Genomic DNA, 13,740 nt, shown 5'->3' on the forward strand with positions numbered 1-13,740 from the left:
TATATGCAGTGCTTTTCTTCTTAAAAAATGTTTAGGGGTACTCTCATTTTGACTCAAGAAAATCACCATTTCATAGTTCAAATCAGGAAAAATAAATACAGTAAATGGACTAAAGTACAAAGATTCAAAAAATCTTTAGGGGTATGCATACCCCTGCGTACCCCCAGAAAAAAGCACTGGTTATATGAGGCTGGTTATCTCACAGAATTCATGGCAAATGAGGCTGTCAGTGACTACAGGTCATGACTTAATTCCAAGTTCAGAGACAACAAGCTTCTGAATTACCAGTTACTGAGTAACTAGAAGTAGGAGAGGGACATTGCATCCATGTTCTGCTTTTGATAACATCAGATGCTGACTTATACTTAGTGAAAACACCGGCCAGTCCAGTTCAACAAACACACATAAACATAACGACTACCATCCATGACAGAAAATCCTAGATCTTCTTAGTTATACAACTAACCTAGAAAAACAGACTAGACATAGACCTGTTCTCTTTATCTATTAGGAAGCTAATCTTCTACAATGAGAAATGCTTGGGGTTCAGCAATGTGAGGCAGGGTTTTCATTACTCAACAGTGAGTACAAGCAGGGCTTATTTCGGGCTGGAGCTAGGCTCTCATCCCTCAGCAGCCTCAGCAAAGCCTCGCTGTGTCTCCAGCTCATGAGGACGCCGTCCCTGAAGCCTGAAGGGCTTTGGAGAGGGTCTCCTTGTGGGCCGGATACACAGTTAGGCTTTGTTGAGGCTCTTCAGCCTTGCAGCAAACTGCACGCACATAGGAAAGCAACCCTGTCCTTCCTGCTTGCGCATGCAAGCCAGAGAGGCAGGGAAGCTTCCTTGACCTGCAGAGCAGAGACATAAGGAAGAAGTCTCCCTGTGCCTCAGCTGAGTAGCTCAACAAGCCTCTGGCTGGTGAGGAGACCCATCTTCTTTGGGGTCTGGGTTGGGTCTCGTTGCAAGTCACCATGACTCTCCAGTGTGCTCCCCATTCTTCTTCTTCTTTGGCGATCATTCGTAGCTGAGTAAGACGGTCTTCCATAAACACGGTTTTAACCATGAGTCCGTAAGTGACTGTGGAGGCCAATTCTGGATCCACACATCCTTCCAGAATGGGGACATTGGTTTCCAGGCAGGAACTGATCACAGTGTGGATCTGCCAAGCATGCCTTCCTCTTAGCACGTTTTTACTACGCTGGGTGGTGACCCCACTGGGCGCGGTAATCCAGTCAGGGGGAAAGGGAGGCAGACTATGTTAAGGGTACCTTTTCTGGCCCCTCCCCCTTTTCGGGGTGAGCAGACTGGATCCTGAAAAGGGCTGCTCAGTCATGGATACAGCTGCCGAGCTGTTCAACTGCCTCGTTCCTTGAGTCAGAGCGACTGGATCTGTATCTACTGCCGGTTCATGACTATGGGCTTCCAGATTTCACGATCCTGCCCCTGTTACCATTTGCCGATCGCCATGGGACTTTTGGGGTTTGGGTTTGGGACGGGTTTTTGGAAGTCACCCAAGGCGGTAAGGTCAAAGGGAAGGAGCTAGACAAAGAGTGCTCCCCATTTTATGTGATTTCACTTACGTCCACAGGGGCCCAGAACTGAACCCCCATGTCAGTGGGGAGTCAGCGGTACTACTAGTACAAAAGTTTGTATGCAGTGAATTCCAGCACCTTTTCTCCCCTCCCCCCCCCAAAAAAAGAACTGAGTAAAGGTCTCTTTTTCATTATGACTTGACTTCTTCAAAGGATGAGTTGCCACTCCTGGTTCAAATTAAGCCTTTGCCTAAAGCTAACCCTGCACTCCAATAAAATAGAAGCCCCTGGCTAAATTTACAAACTGTGGACCTGTTCTGAACCAGCCTATTTTTCCTCCTCAGTGTTTGGTCCTATGTAGAATAACAAGCTGTCCCAAGTACTCAAGTAATTATATGGTATAAATTAGCTATAGCGAGAGGAATTTGGCAGGGAGGGGGTGAAAGGTAAAATTCAGCAGCTCACTCACAGAAAACGCCCCTCCCCAATCATTTTTACAAGGTTTTTTTAGCTTCATAGAAGCAGAATTATTGTCTGACTTGTCGATTACAACTGTTTGGGATCTGGGACTGGAAAAACTAAAATGACATCAGCAAAACCAAACCCCAGACTGCCGGGATGAGTCACATTTCAGTCTGTGTTCCCTTGATCAAAATTTTTAACATTTGTGCAGTCTGAATAGGATGCAGTCAGCCGCTGGTGAGAGAAAATAAATGGAAAAGGCCAAATATGGCAAAGTTCTGACTCACTGGCTAGGTATCCTTCATTTGAAGGGACGTCTGAGAAAACTATCTTAATGAGCGGAAACCGCTGACAGAATCCATATGAACAAAGTTTAGCCACCTTCTGAAAGTTAGCATGTATCATTAACTCAAGCTAACTGAGTTTGATTTGCTTAGTTTGAAAAAAGAGAGAAAGAACAAAAGCTTCGCCACCTACAAAATCACAGTGGCTCCAACAACAATACATGCTGGTTTTCTTTAAATCAGTATGCATGATGAAAGAAGCATATTGCGTGGACAGGCGGAGTCCCCAGATCCCGCACGGTCCCCCCGTCATGTGGAATAACGACTCAAGACAACATGCTATGGGATTAAATTGGCCACAACTTTATTAAATTTCAAATGTGGGTAGACCTTGGCTCAGGCATTGGACGTTCTCCCTCCCCAGTCCCCAGCCAGGGACCTAGGGAGCATCAGGGTTATCCAGTGTGGGGGGGATGGGCCGGCTCTGGAGAACATATGTTCAAGCAGAGATAGCCGTCCCCCATTACGCCGCTGCCGCAGGGGAGAGCAATGACAACCTTTCGGCGCACGGCCAAAGCCTCCCTTCAGAAACCCCTTTAACGGGGAACCCTGGTATCGCCGCCGCAAAGAGGAAGATGGACTAAAGGACTAAAGGCCCAAGACCTGATACCACCAAAGTTGTGACGTTTTGCTACGGGAAAGGCGAAACCTGCCAATGCAGGAACAATCCTTTCCGGCCCTTTAACAGCGACCTTAACGTAGCAGCGCCCGCATACCTCTGAAGAAAAGTTAACCTGCAAAACCTGTGAAGAAAAGTTAACCTGCAAAATAACACATTAAGTGAGGGTGGGTAGGGTGGAAGAAGTTCTGGAGCCAAGTGAGGATTCCCAGGTAAGATCCTCCCTCTATTGTGTGGGCAGGTAATCCCTCCCCTACCTGGCCTGGTCTCCTTGGCAACGCTTCCCCCAGGTGGGATTGGACAACTGACAGAGGTAGGCGGAGACCTCCAGGTATGCCACCTGAGGGAAAGCAAAGCCAAGCCTATGCTGTTGGAGCCGCTCCAGATCTAGGGGCTGTGCGCATCCACGCAAAGGGCGCCCCCCGTTTTAAGCGGGGAGCGGTCATTACAATAAAGAATAAGAAGGAAGAGTTCCTTATAAAGGAAGTTATTCATGTATCCAAGATACTTTAAGTAACTTTTTAAAAAGTACCTTTTATTGTTTTATCTCTTTTGTGAATGGCCCTGAGAGTTTTTGGGTTGTTTGCTTCCTTTCAATCAAGCAGTGTATAATTTTTTTTGAAATAAATAAATCTGTGACACATATGGATCTACAAAGAACTGCTAGCTCTTCTGGCAAATGTTAGTAAAATGCCTGTCTGGAAGAATAATTCAAGAAGATATGGATTACTGTTGGTGGAGAAGTATAGGAGACGCTGAACATCTGGCATAAAGCTGAAAATGAAGAAAGCAACCCAAATAAGATCTGTATAGTTTGGAGATTACATGAAAGAGAAAAGTTAGTAGGCCTATGGATTAGAGGATGAAAGAATTCAATGAATGGAAAATCCACTATATCCACCATTGTGGTGCTAGTCACACCAAAAAAACTCAGAATGCAATGCTAGGGTTAAAACCAGCCAAATAATTCATGTGAAATGAATTCTTGAATGCTGTTGCTTGTTTTTAACCATATTTTGAATCGTTACAGGATGTGAATGTAATCCGTTGCATATTTTGTCATTTTTTTGTGTCATGTACAAAACCACCTTAGATTACAGTAATGCAAAAAGGCAATGCACATTTTTTAAAAAAAGAAATAAAAATCAAATCCATAGCACTTTAGCAGTCCAAACTGGAGAGGCTGGCATCACTATTCTCACCGCAAACCAGGCAATAAAAATGTGGTAGGACGTTATGGCAAAAACACTGGATTTCATCAGTTTGGCAATGTTGTCACCTGGGTTTTTCATAATAACTGAGGGAATGAATTGATGCCAGTTCCAGAGGAAATGGCTGTGTGCATGCAATCTATCTTCTCCTTCTCCCCACTCCTACCAATTTGAGCTCTCCTGGTTTAATTCTTCTTTTTTATCTTTGTATGGAGACTCTTTATGGATACGGTAAATAAAGTTCCTCCACAAGGTTCTTATTGTTCAAGGTTCTCAGGATTAAGTTCTAGGGTTGCCATATGTCAACTTTTTCCAGGACACATCCTCTTTTTCATGGGTAGAGTCGCCATAGTGAGCCATAGTTAAAAGTAGAAGTCGGCAAATGTAAAAGTCCTCTTTTTTTGCTCTTCAAAATATGGCAACCCTAGTTAACGATCAGTGTTTTAAGGATATGTAACTTTAAAAATGATACAGCGACTGACTAAAATTGAATTATTATTATAATTATTAATAATAATAATACCACAACCATCTGGCTGGGTTTCCCCAGCCACTCTGGGCAGCTCCCAACAGAATAATAATAATAATAATAATAATAATAATAATAATAATGGCAATAAAAGATCAAACATTAAAAACTTACCTAAACAGGGCTGCCTTCAGATGTCTTCTAAAAGTCAGATAGTTGTTTTTGTCTTTGACATCTGGTGGGAGGGCATTCCACAGGGCAGGTGCCACTACCAAGAAGGCCCTCCACCTGGTTCCCTGTAACCTGGCCTCTCGCAGTGAGGGAACCGCCAGAAGGCCCTCGGCGCTGGACCTCAGTGTCCGGGCAGAACGATGGGGATGGAGATGCTCCTTCAGGCATACTGGACCGAGGCCGTTTAGGGCTTTAAAGGTCAGCACCAACACTTTGAATTGTGCTCGGAAACGTACTGGGAGCCAGTGTAGGTCTTTCAAGACTGGTGTTATGTGGTCTCAGCGGCCACTCCCAGTCGCCAGTCTAGCTGCCGCATTCTTGATTAGTTGTAGTTTCCAGGTCACCTTCAAAGGTAGCCCCACATAGAGTGCATTGCAGTAGTCCAAGCAGGATGGGCCAGGGTCATGCTAGCTTCTCTCACTCCAGTGTTCATGAAAGGCCTGTGCCAATAGAGAGAGGGCCCATTTCTTCACTGTGGCTCTAGCAGCAGCTCTCAAAACCTCTATTATGACACAATATACAGAAGATGATGAATTGCCACCAGCCAGCTAACATGAGTGGTTCCTGCCAGATGCTGAATCCAAGGTCTCTTTAATCTAGCACAGGGGTGGCCAACTCCCAAGATCAACTTACAGAATTGAAAACTGGCAGTGATCTACCCCCTTTTTTGTGGGTCCAGGTCAAAGTTGCTGAGTTTTTTTAGGAACAGCCACTCATCAACAGATCGCTGGGTAAAACAAACAGCCTCACTGAGTCTTCCATTCTGCAGATCATGCAACAATGGAGGGCGGGGCCAGATTCTCTTTTTCCAATGCTAAGGAAAGGGAGCCAGCAATCGACTGCAATCAACCAAAACCTTGCGGGGATCTACTAGTAGATTGCGATTGACCTGTTGGACATCCCTTCTCTAGCAGAATGGGCAATGTGCTCCCATCTATAGATACACAAAGGGACGCAGGTGGTGCTGTGGGTTAAACCACAGAGCCTAGGACTTGCCGATCAGAAGGTCGGTGATTCAAATCCCTGTGACGGGGTGAGCTCCCGTTGCTCGGTCCCTGCTCCTGCCCACCTAGCAGTTCGAAAGGACGTCAAAGTGCAAGTAGATAAATAGGTACCGCTCCGGTGGGAAGGTAAATGGCGTTTCCGTGCGCTGCTCTGGTTTGCCAGAAGCGGCTTAGTCATGCTGGCCACATGACCTGGAAGCTGTATGCCAGCTCCCTTGGCCAATAAAGAGAGATGAGCGCCGCAACCCCAGAGTCGGTCACGACTGGACCTAATGGTCAGGGGTCCCTTTACCTTTACCTATAGATACACAAGGAAGGGAGAATCGGTCTATAGAACTGGATTTAGAAAAGATTGTTGCGTAAGAAGCAAAATAAAAGACACCAAGTAGACCGAATTATGTGTACAAAGTACTTAGGAAGTTCTGGTACACAAAACGATGGCAAAAGGAGCCAAGAAAAGAAGCTCTTTCAATTCTGATTCCCAGATGATGGCTGGTTTCTGTGTGGAAACCAGAGTCCTATGAAAGAGGTTGTTCCAAGCTTGTATTATGAGCTCATCCACATTCTACAAATCAGAACAACACAAGGGGAATATATCTGGCAGTAGTATGAATGGAGGTGGCCAATTTTGACAGATGGCAGAAGAATATCTCAGAGCACCTGTAAACCTACACTCCAAGTTTGTAAATCCCTTTGGGAATGCAGCTGATGTTAATAGGTTTTTTACATTTGGCAGTGTGAAAAACGCTTTAAAGAAGCAAAAAGTGTATATGCCCTATTGCCTGCGCTCGGAACATTAGTGTAGTTAAATGCCATACATTAATCTGATTGCAGTTTTTGAAGTTAAATAAATACATTTGAACAAAAAATGCCCTGTATGTACGGATAATGTATATGGTATAATTTTGCAAGATGCCTTTTCTTTAATTCATAGAAAAGGAGGCTGAACACTTTTGGTCAGTCTGGAGCAAAATACAACTTGATGCACTACAATAACCAGATTCAGGTAGGTAGCCGTGTTGGTCTGACACAGTCGAAATATATATATATATATAAATTTAAATGTCCAATAGCACCTTAGAGACCAACTAAGTTTGTTCTTCGCATAAGCTTTCATGTGCATGCACACTTCTTCAAATACATTTTTTTATATATAATAGCCAGGATACATTGCATTAAAATACTGATTATATCTACTAAATATGTACAGTTAGAACACGTATGATCACTGTGTTCTAAAAACTGGTTTAAACCTAACGTCGAGAAGACTGGAAAGCTACAATGTACCACTTATGTTAGCATCTGGCCTCTGAAATATAATTTTCATTCCAGTTGGGATTGTATTGCATTCCAAAACCTACTACATGAAAATCCAAGAATAGCCTTTTTAAAATAAAGGGTTTTTTTATTATAAAAAAACACCCAAAAGGCTGCATTATAAAACATTTGCGCGCGCTCTCTCTCTCTCTCTCTCTCTCTCTGTCTCTCTGCTTTATGGCTTCCCATGTAATGCAGAGCCGCCATTTGATAGTTTATGCTGCTTTCGTATGATCACCATTTGCTTTTTCTTCCAGCGGTGGATTTACTGACCCCACCGTAATGATATATTCATCCTTTCCTGCATTACTAAGCTTCTGTTGATGTACTCTGCAAGTTGAAAAACACAGAGCAGCTGGGAAAAGCTGTCTTTCACTGGGCAGAAAGTAAAAAACAGGCAGTTTCCACTCTGCTTAGATGGGTTCTCGCTTTCTACTTCCTGACAGGACCATTGTTTTCATTCATCGTGGACCAAATTTATTTTAAACAAAATCCTCTTCCACCAGCCTTCCAACCCTGAGACTTGCTGTGCCAGCAAGTGAGAGCCTAGGGCATGGCAGACAGGGCCAGCGACAACTCGACAAGCTCCCTAAACATTATGCTGGTTTCACAAAGAAAATGCAATGGTGTGGTAGAAATGAGCTGAAAGGGGGGAAACATATTATGAACAACTTTTTCCAGTGGTTCGTCCCCTTTTCAGAGACTGCTTCAAAAGGACTTGGAATCTTTTGCCTATTCATAGGTCCTCCGGACATCTTCTTTATCAAACATTCACCCTGATCTGCTTGCACAAAGATTACATGGAAGTTCAACTGTGGTTGCATTGACACTGGATATTTAAAATACACACACACAAATGAATCATGGGAACTGTAGTTTGTTAAGGAAGCTGGGAATTGTAGGTCTGTGAGGCGTACAATACCACAGGTGTACCAACTCTATTATTATTATTATTATTATTATTATTATTATTATTATTAAATTTGTATGCCGCTCTGTACCTGCAGATCTCAGGGTTCACAACATAAAATCACAATTCTACATATGAAGTGTCTTCGGGCCCCTCAATCATTGTTGGACAAGGATCACCCACCCTCAGTGTTGAGGGGCCCCAGCATGCATTGCGCACGCAAAACGTCACACAATGTTACACAACGTCACACGCATTGCAGCTTCATCGGCTGGCTCCTCCAGCTGACACAACATCGTGCATGTGTCACTCGTCATGGGGCATCACACAGACGCGGCGTGCAACACATGTGACATCACGCCAGCCCCCCTCAATCTTGGGGGCAACCTGGTGCCTCTGACTCCCAGGATTCCTTGGGGAAAGTCATGCACTTTAAATATATGATGTGTACACAGGGGAACTCTGGCCTTTATTGTTTGGGGGGCAGCATTCATTCTGATTTGTGGGGTGTTTGTACATCTTTCTGTTAATCATTTATTCACCCTAAATGTCTCAGTACATTTCCTTGTTGCATTTCTAACCACAAAATATCCATTGGGTTTTTGTTTTTTTAAAAAAAGTGGATTTGTTGCACTAGGGCATGGGTAGGAAAACTAAGGCCTGGGGGCCGGATCTGGCCCTATTGCCTTCTAAAGCTGGCCTGCGGACGATCCAAGAATCAGCATGTTTTTACATGAGTAGAATGTGTCCTTTTATTTAAAATGCATCTCTGGGTTATTTGTGAAGCACAGGAATTCGTTTATTTATTTTTTCCAAAATATAGTCCAGCCCCCCCCCCCCCCCCGCACAAGATCTGAGGGACAGTTGACCAGCCTCCTGCTGAAAAAGTTTGCTGACCCCTGCACTAGGGCAACAGAGAGCTCTTGCCCACTTCAACTGCCACTCGATTTCCACCATGTGCTCTAATTCCTCCCACAAAATTGTGGCAGACTTCTAAAATAGCAACCTTTCTGGCCGGGTTGCGATCTGATAATATACGTGGCACTGACCTCAGTGACTGAAGTTCCTAAGTACTGGTTGTCGTCTCCTCTTTGCCAGGAAGAACCCTGGCATGAGGTAAATAGTAGGAGTGAAGAATTTGTCGGTCCTAAAGGATCTGTTTCCCTTGCCCCTAAGCTTTCAGCAGAGATGCCTCTCTTGAGGAGTCGCTTCCATGCCTAATGAAAGGAAACAGCTGTGCGACATGCATCACAGCGGAGGAAACGATCAGGTGATTTTGTTTCCATTCCAAACTGAAGGGAGTTCCTCCAGGAGTCTGCGACAGGGAACCTGAAAAAGCACTTGCGGGCTTGAACACGTGCCATAGACGACATGGCCGGGGCCCAAGGCAAACTCGTCCGCTTTCATGCTCTAGTGGGGCACTTGCGGTTCGCAGCGCACAGAAGGAAATAACCAACTGCTTTGGCCTTCTGATGAACAGTTTGCCAAACATTTAGGCAGGCAGCTGTGGGCGATGCAGCAGACCACAGAGCAAACAAGACGATGGAGTACATTACTTGGGATGGAATTTGAAAAACTGTTTTAAGCCTGGCCCCTGGTATGCTGGGTTTGAGCTATAAAGCCTTAAATGCCTCAGGACCGCAATACCTCAAGGACCGCCTCTTTCCATGTTAACCTACGTGGACCCTGAGATCATCTTCTGAGGCCCTTCTTTGTGTGCCGCCTCCTCCCTGAGAGGTCCAGAGGGTGGCAACATGAGAACGGGGCCTTCTCTCCAGTGGCTCCCCATCTGTGGAATGTTCTCCCTAGGGAAGTTCGCCTGGCACCTTCATTATACACCTTTAGGCACCAGGCAAAAACATTCCTTTTTAACCAGAATTTTAGGTGATTTGATTGACATCCTATGTTCTTTTAAAATGTGGGATTTTTTCTTGGGGCGGGGGAGGGGGAGTTATAGGGTTGTTGTTTTTATTTTGACTATATATTTTGTGGTTTTATATTTTGATTTTGTTCTGTGAACTGCCCTGAGACCTCCAGTATATAAATTCAATAAATAAATAATACAGTGGTACCTCGGGTTACAGACGCTTCAGGCTACAGACTCCGCTAACCCAAAAATAGTACCTCGGGTTAAGAAGTTTGCTTCAGGATGAGAACAGAAATCGTACGGCGGCAGCGCAGTGGCAGCGGGAGGCCCCATTAGCTAAACTGGTTAAGAACAGTTTCAGGTTAAGAACAGACCTCCGGAACGAATTAAGTTCTTAACCCGAGGTACCACTGTAATAGGTATGTCTTGCTTCTCTGTACTGAAAAATTTCAATGAAATGTGTGTTTTTTTTAATAAAATAAAATTTCTGTTGTAGCTGCTAGAAGCCTGTGTGTGTGTGTGTGTGTGTGTGTGTGTGCGCCTCTTAGGAGTGCGGCAAGTGTTTGTCCTCCTTGGCTGGGTGTGTGCAGGGCACTTTGTAACTCTAAAGCTGAAACTCCCCAATCCCATTACACTGGTACCTCAGGTTACAGACACTTCAGGTTACAGACTCCGCTAACCCAGAAATAGTACCTCGAGTTAAGAACTTTGCTTCAGAATGAGAACAGAAATTGTGCAGCGGCGGCAGCAGGAGTCCCCATTAGCTAAAGTGGTACCTCAGGTTAAGAACAGTTTCAGGTTAAGAACAGACCTCCAGAACGAATTAAGTTCTTAACCCAAGGTACCACTGTATTTACTTGGGACTAAACTATCACACCACTTGAGTCTTCTTTCTGGACAATCTTCTAACTCCAGAGATGGGGCGAATGAGTCAGTCTCCGCCCTGCCCCCCAGCTGTGCTTCAGTTTAGCTGCTGCTAATAACCATTCTCAATTCTCACAATTATACAGTAACAGTTGGACATGGACATACACACAGTAAATAGCAGGGCAGTAATTATAGCTATGATGGGCCAGTAAATGCCTTTTGCCCCAGATTTTAACTTGAATGTTATGATTATAGTCAAAGCTGTACAGTACAGAAAACAAACAGCTGCAACACAGTCCATCATTCAGGTATGCCAAAGGGGTTGTGTGTGTCCAGTGTTGAGTTTCATAGGCTTTTATTAACCCTCTCCCACATAAATGCAGTGAAAGGGTAACAGAGCTTTGTGAGCAGGGAGAGTCTGTGACAGAGAGAAGTCCAGAATCGGATTGGGAGGCTGAAGCAGAAGAGGAGGGAGGCCAAGAGGCAGAGATAGATCAGGCTTGTGAAGAGGCACAGGTGTCTCCCCCCTTCTGCTGTGACAAGCTTCCCTTCCCCCTGGTCTCCCAGAACCAGAAGAGGCATGAAGGGGGATGAGCAAAGGCAGGCATGCAGGTGCAATCTCCAGTTGCTGGGGGGGAAACCCTGAGAAGATACATAGGTGACTATGGGGAGGCAGGAACCTTTAGTCTTAGCAACTGCTTCATGGGGGCAAGACCTGACAGAGATGAATTACTATGTTATTTAGGCCTGACAGTCCTTTGTACAATGATTTTTTTCTGGGCGGATGCAGGGGACGCATACCCCTAAACATTGAGGAGCAGTATTTCAATATGTGTACCCCGAAAATGAGAGTATCCCTAAACATTTTTTTAGAAAAAAGCACTGCCTGTGTAGATCCTCTTTAACTAATAAAGAGTTAACTCCATCTCAGTGTGATTTACTGCTGTTCACTCCTGTCATTATCCATTAAGAAACAAGAGTTGATAGCAATGTTTAGGGGTTTTAAAAAGTTTCTTTTCTTTCTTTTCTTAGAAAGGCCTTCCTTCCCAATGCTTCTTCCCAATGCCCCTTTCTCAGCACCTCAAAATACATATTTTTCATCTAGCATCTGTTTCTTTTTCATCCTCCATCGCATGTAAATGAAACAGCCACTACAAAATACCAGATTTCCTTGGTAGGATTTCAAATTACAGGCAGTTGTGGGATTGAAAGCTACTAATCCATGTCAAAAACATGGTGTAAGGCTTAAAAATGGCAGTATTACCCAGCCAGAGCTGGACATATTTAGCTACTCAGAGGATCTTTCAAATGAGCAGAATATACAGAAAGTTATGAATGTTTATTTTCATTTATTGCAGTTATATCCCACCCTTCCTTCAAGGAGCTTAAGGTGGAGTACATGATTTTCCCCCTCCGCATTTTATTCACACAACTTTGTGAGGTAAGTTAGGCTGCGAGTGAGTGACTGGTCCAAGGACGTCAAGTGCATCTGATGGCTGAGCAGAGATGTGAACCCTGATCTCCCAGGTCCCATACCTTCCAAGTGTCCCGATTTTCCAGAGACAGTCCCAGAATTACAAAAACCGTCCCAGCTTCTGATTTGATCCTGGTATGTCCCTGTTAGTTTCTGTTCTTATCACTGTGCAGCTGCGTGGAGTCACAGGACTCTGTTTACATTCCTGGGATTCCATACTATTGGAGTCTCAAGGGAAAGGAGACGGGATGTGATGGTAGTGGTTTCCTGTTTCCTTTGTTCCGTTGCTCTCTGCTTTCATAGAGAGAGGGTGTCTTTTCTGTTCTCCATAGTTTAGAATTAAAACTCTTTGCAATGTAGCTCATACTGTCTCATCCTTCCCTGTGCTGTGAACTCTGCTGGGAGGACATGCCTTGGAGCCTCATCAAAGGCTCAAGGTCATTAAACACGTCAGGAGGCGATTCCGTAGATGAGCCACCAGCTTGGTCAAACGGAGTTCCGACAGTCACTATTTCTCCCGCCACTGCTGCCACTGCCAAGCTCGGGGAGGAGGATGAACCGGCACTTGTCCCAAGCAGTGGTGGTGAGAGAGCATCCCATTGCCTCTCCAAGACCGCTGTTGCCAGCCTCCTCCCTTGGGCAGCTTGTAGTAGCTACTGGACAGCAGGTGAGGAGGAGCCACCACCATTGAGGCCCAGCCCCACAAGATGCACTGGCTCTGAGGGGCAGGCAGAGGGCCAGGGCTGCCCTGGGCGGGCAGGGGAGAAGAGCACAAGGAGTCTTGATTTGAAGGGGGGAAATGATTTGTGCATTCACGTCTAATCTTGGCCCTTTGTAAACTTTATTTATTGTTTTGTGACATCTGAAGGCAGCCCTGCTTAGGGAAGTTTTTAATGACTGATCTTTTAATGTATTTTTAATCTTTTGTTGGAAGTCGCCCAGAGTGGCTAGGGAAAGCCAGCCAGATGGGCGGGGTAGAAATAATAAATTATTATTATTATTATTATTATTATTATTATTATTATTATTATGCTTTTCTTTTTGTAAATCTACCAAAGAACGAAATAAAATTGGGATTAAGGGGTTTTCTCAGGGTGGTGAAGAGTGTGTGTGTTGTGTCACGTTGATGTTGTGGTGCTGGCACTCACCATTTTTCTGACAGAAAATAGTCTGAGGGGGACAAAAATGGGTGGTCCAGGACGGTAATTTGGCGGGGGGAGTGTGAAATGTCCCTGTTTCCATCTGAGGAATGTTGGAGGTTATGAGGTCCTAGTCCTATACTCTTAACCACTCTAACACACTGGTCTATGGCTACACACCCAAAATTCCAGAGACAAATGCTTAAATCTCCTTCATTCCACCAGAGTAGACACATGAGAGGAAAGCTCCCCTTGTGTTTATGATAGAACTTACCAACTTTATAATTACACCGCAA

At 44.6% G+C, this 13,740-nt stretch overlaps 1 long non-coding RNA gene across 2 annotated transcripts; it reads left to right on the top strand.

Annotated features, from left to right (window-relative positions):
• The first annotated feature begins 5,568 nt into the window (after positions 1–5,568).
• Positions 5,569–11,140, top strand: LOC310833756. Of its 2 annotated transcripts, none has more exons than XR_014558913.1 (3): positions 5,569–5,597; positions 6,805–6,876; positions 11,087–11,140. It is a non-coding gene; the product is annotated as an uncharacterized lncRNA (long non-coding RNA). The 2 variants fall into 2 exon arrangements; XR_014558914.1 differs by lacking the exon at positions 5,569–5,597 and adding an exon at positions 6,484–6,549.
• The last annotated feature ends 2,600 nt before the right edge of the window (positions 11,141–13,740 follow it).

Source organism: Podarcis gaigeae (assembly GCF_964106915.1).
Source record: "Podarcis gaigeae genome assembly, chromosome: 1".
NCBI classification, from domain to species: domain Eukaryota; kingdom Metazoa; phylum Chordata; class Lepidosauria; order Squamata; family Lacertidae; genus Podarcis; species Podarcis gaigeae.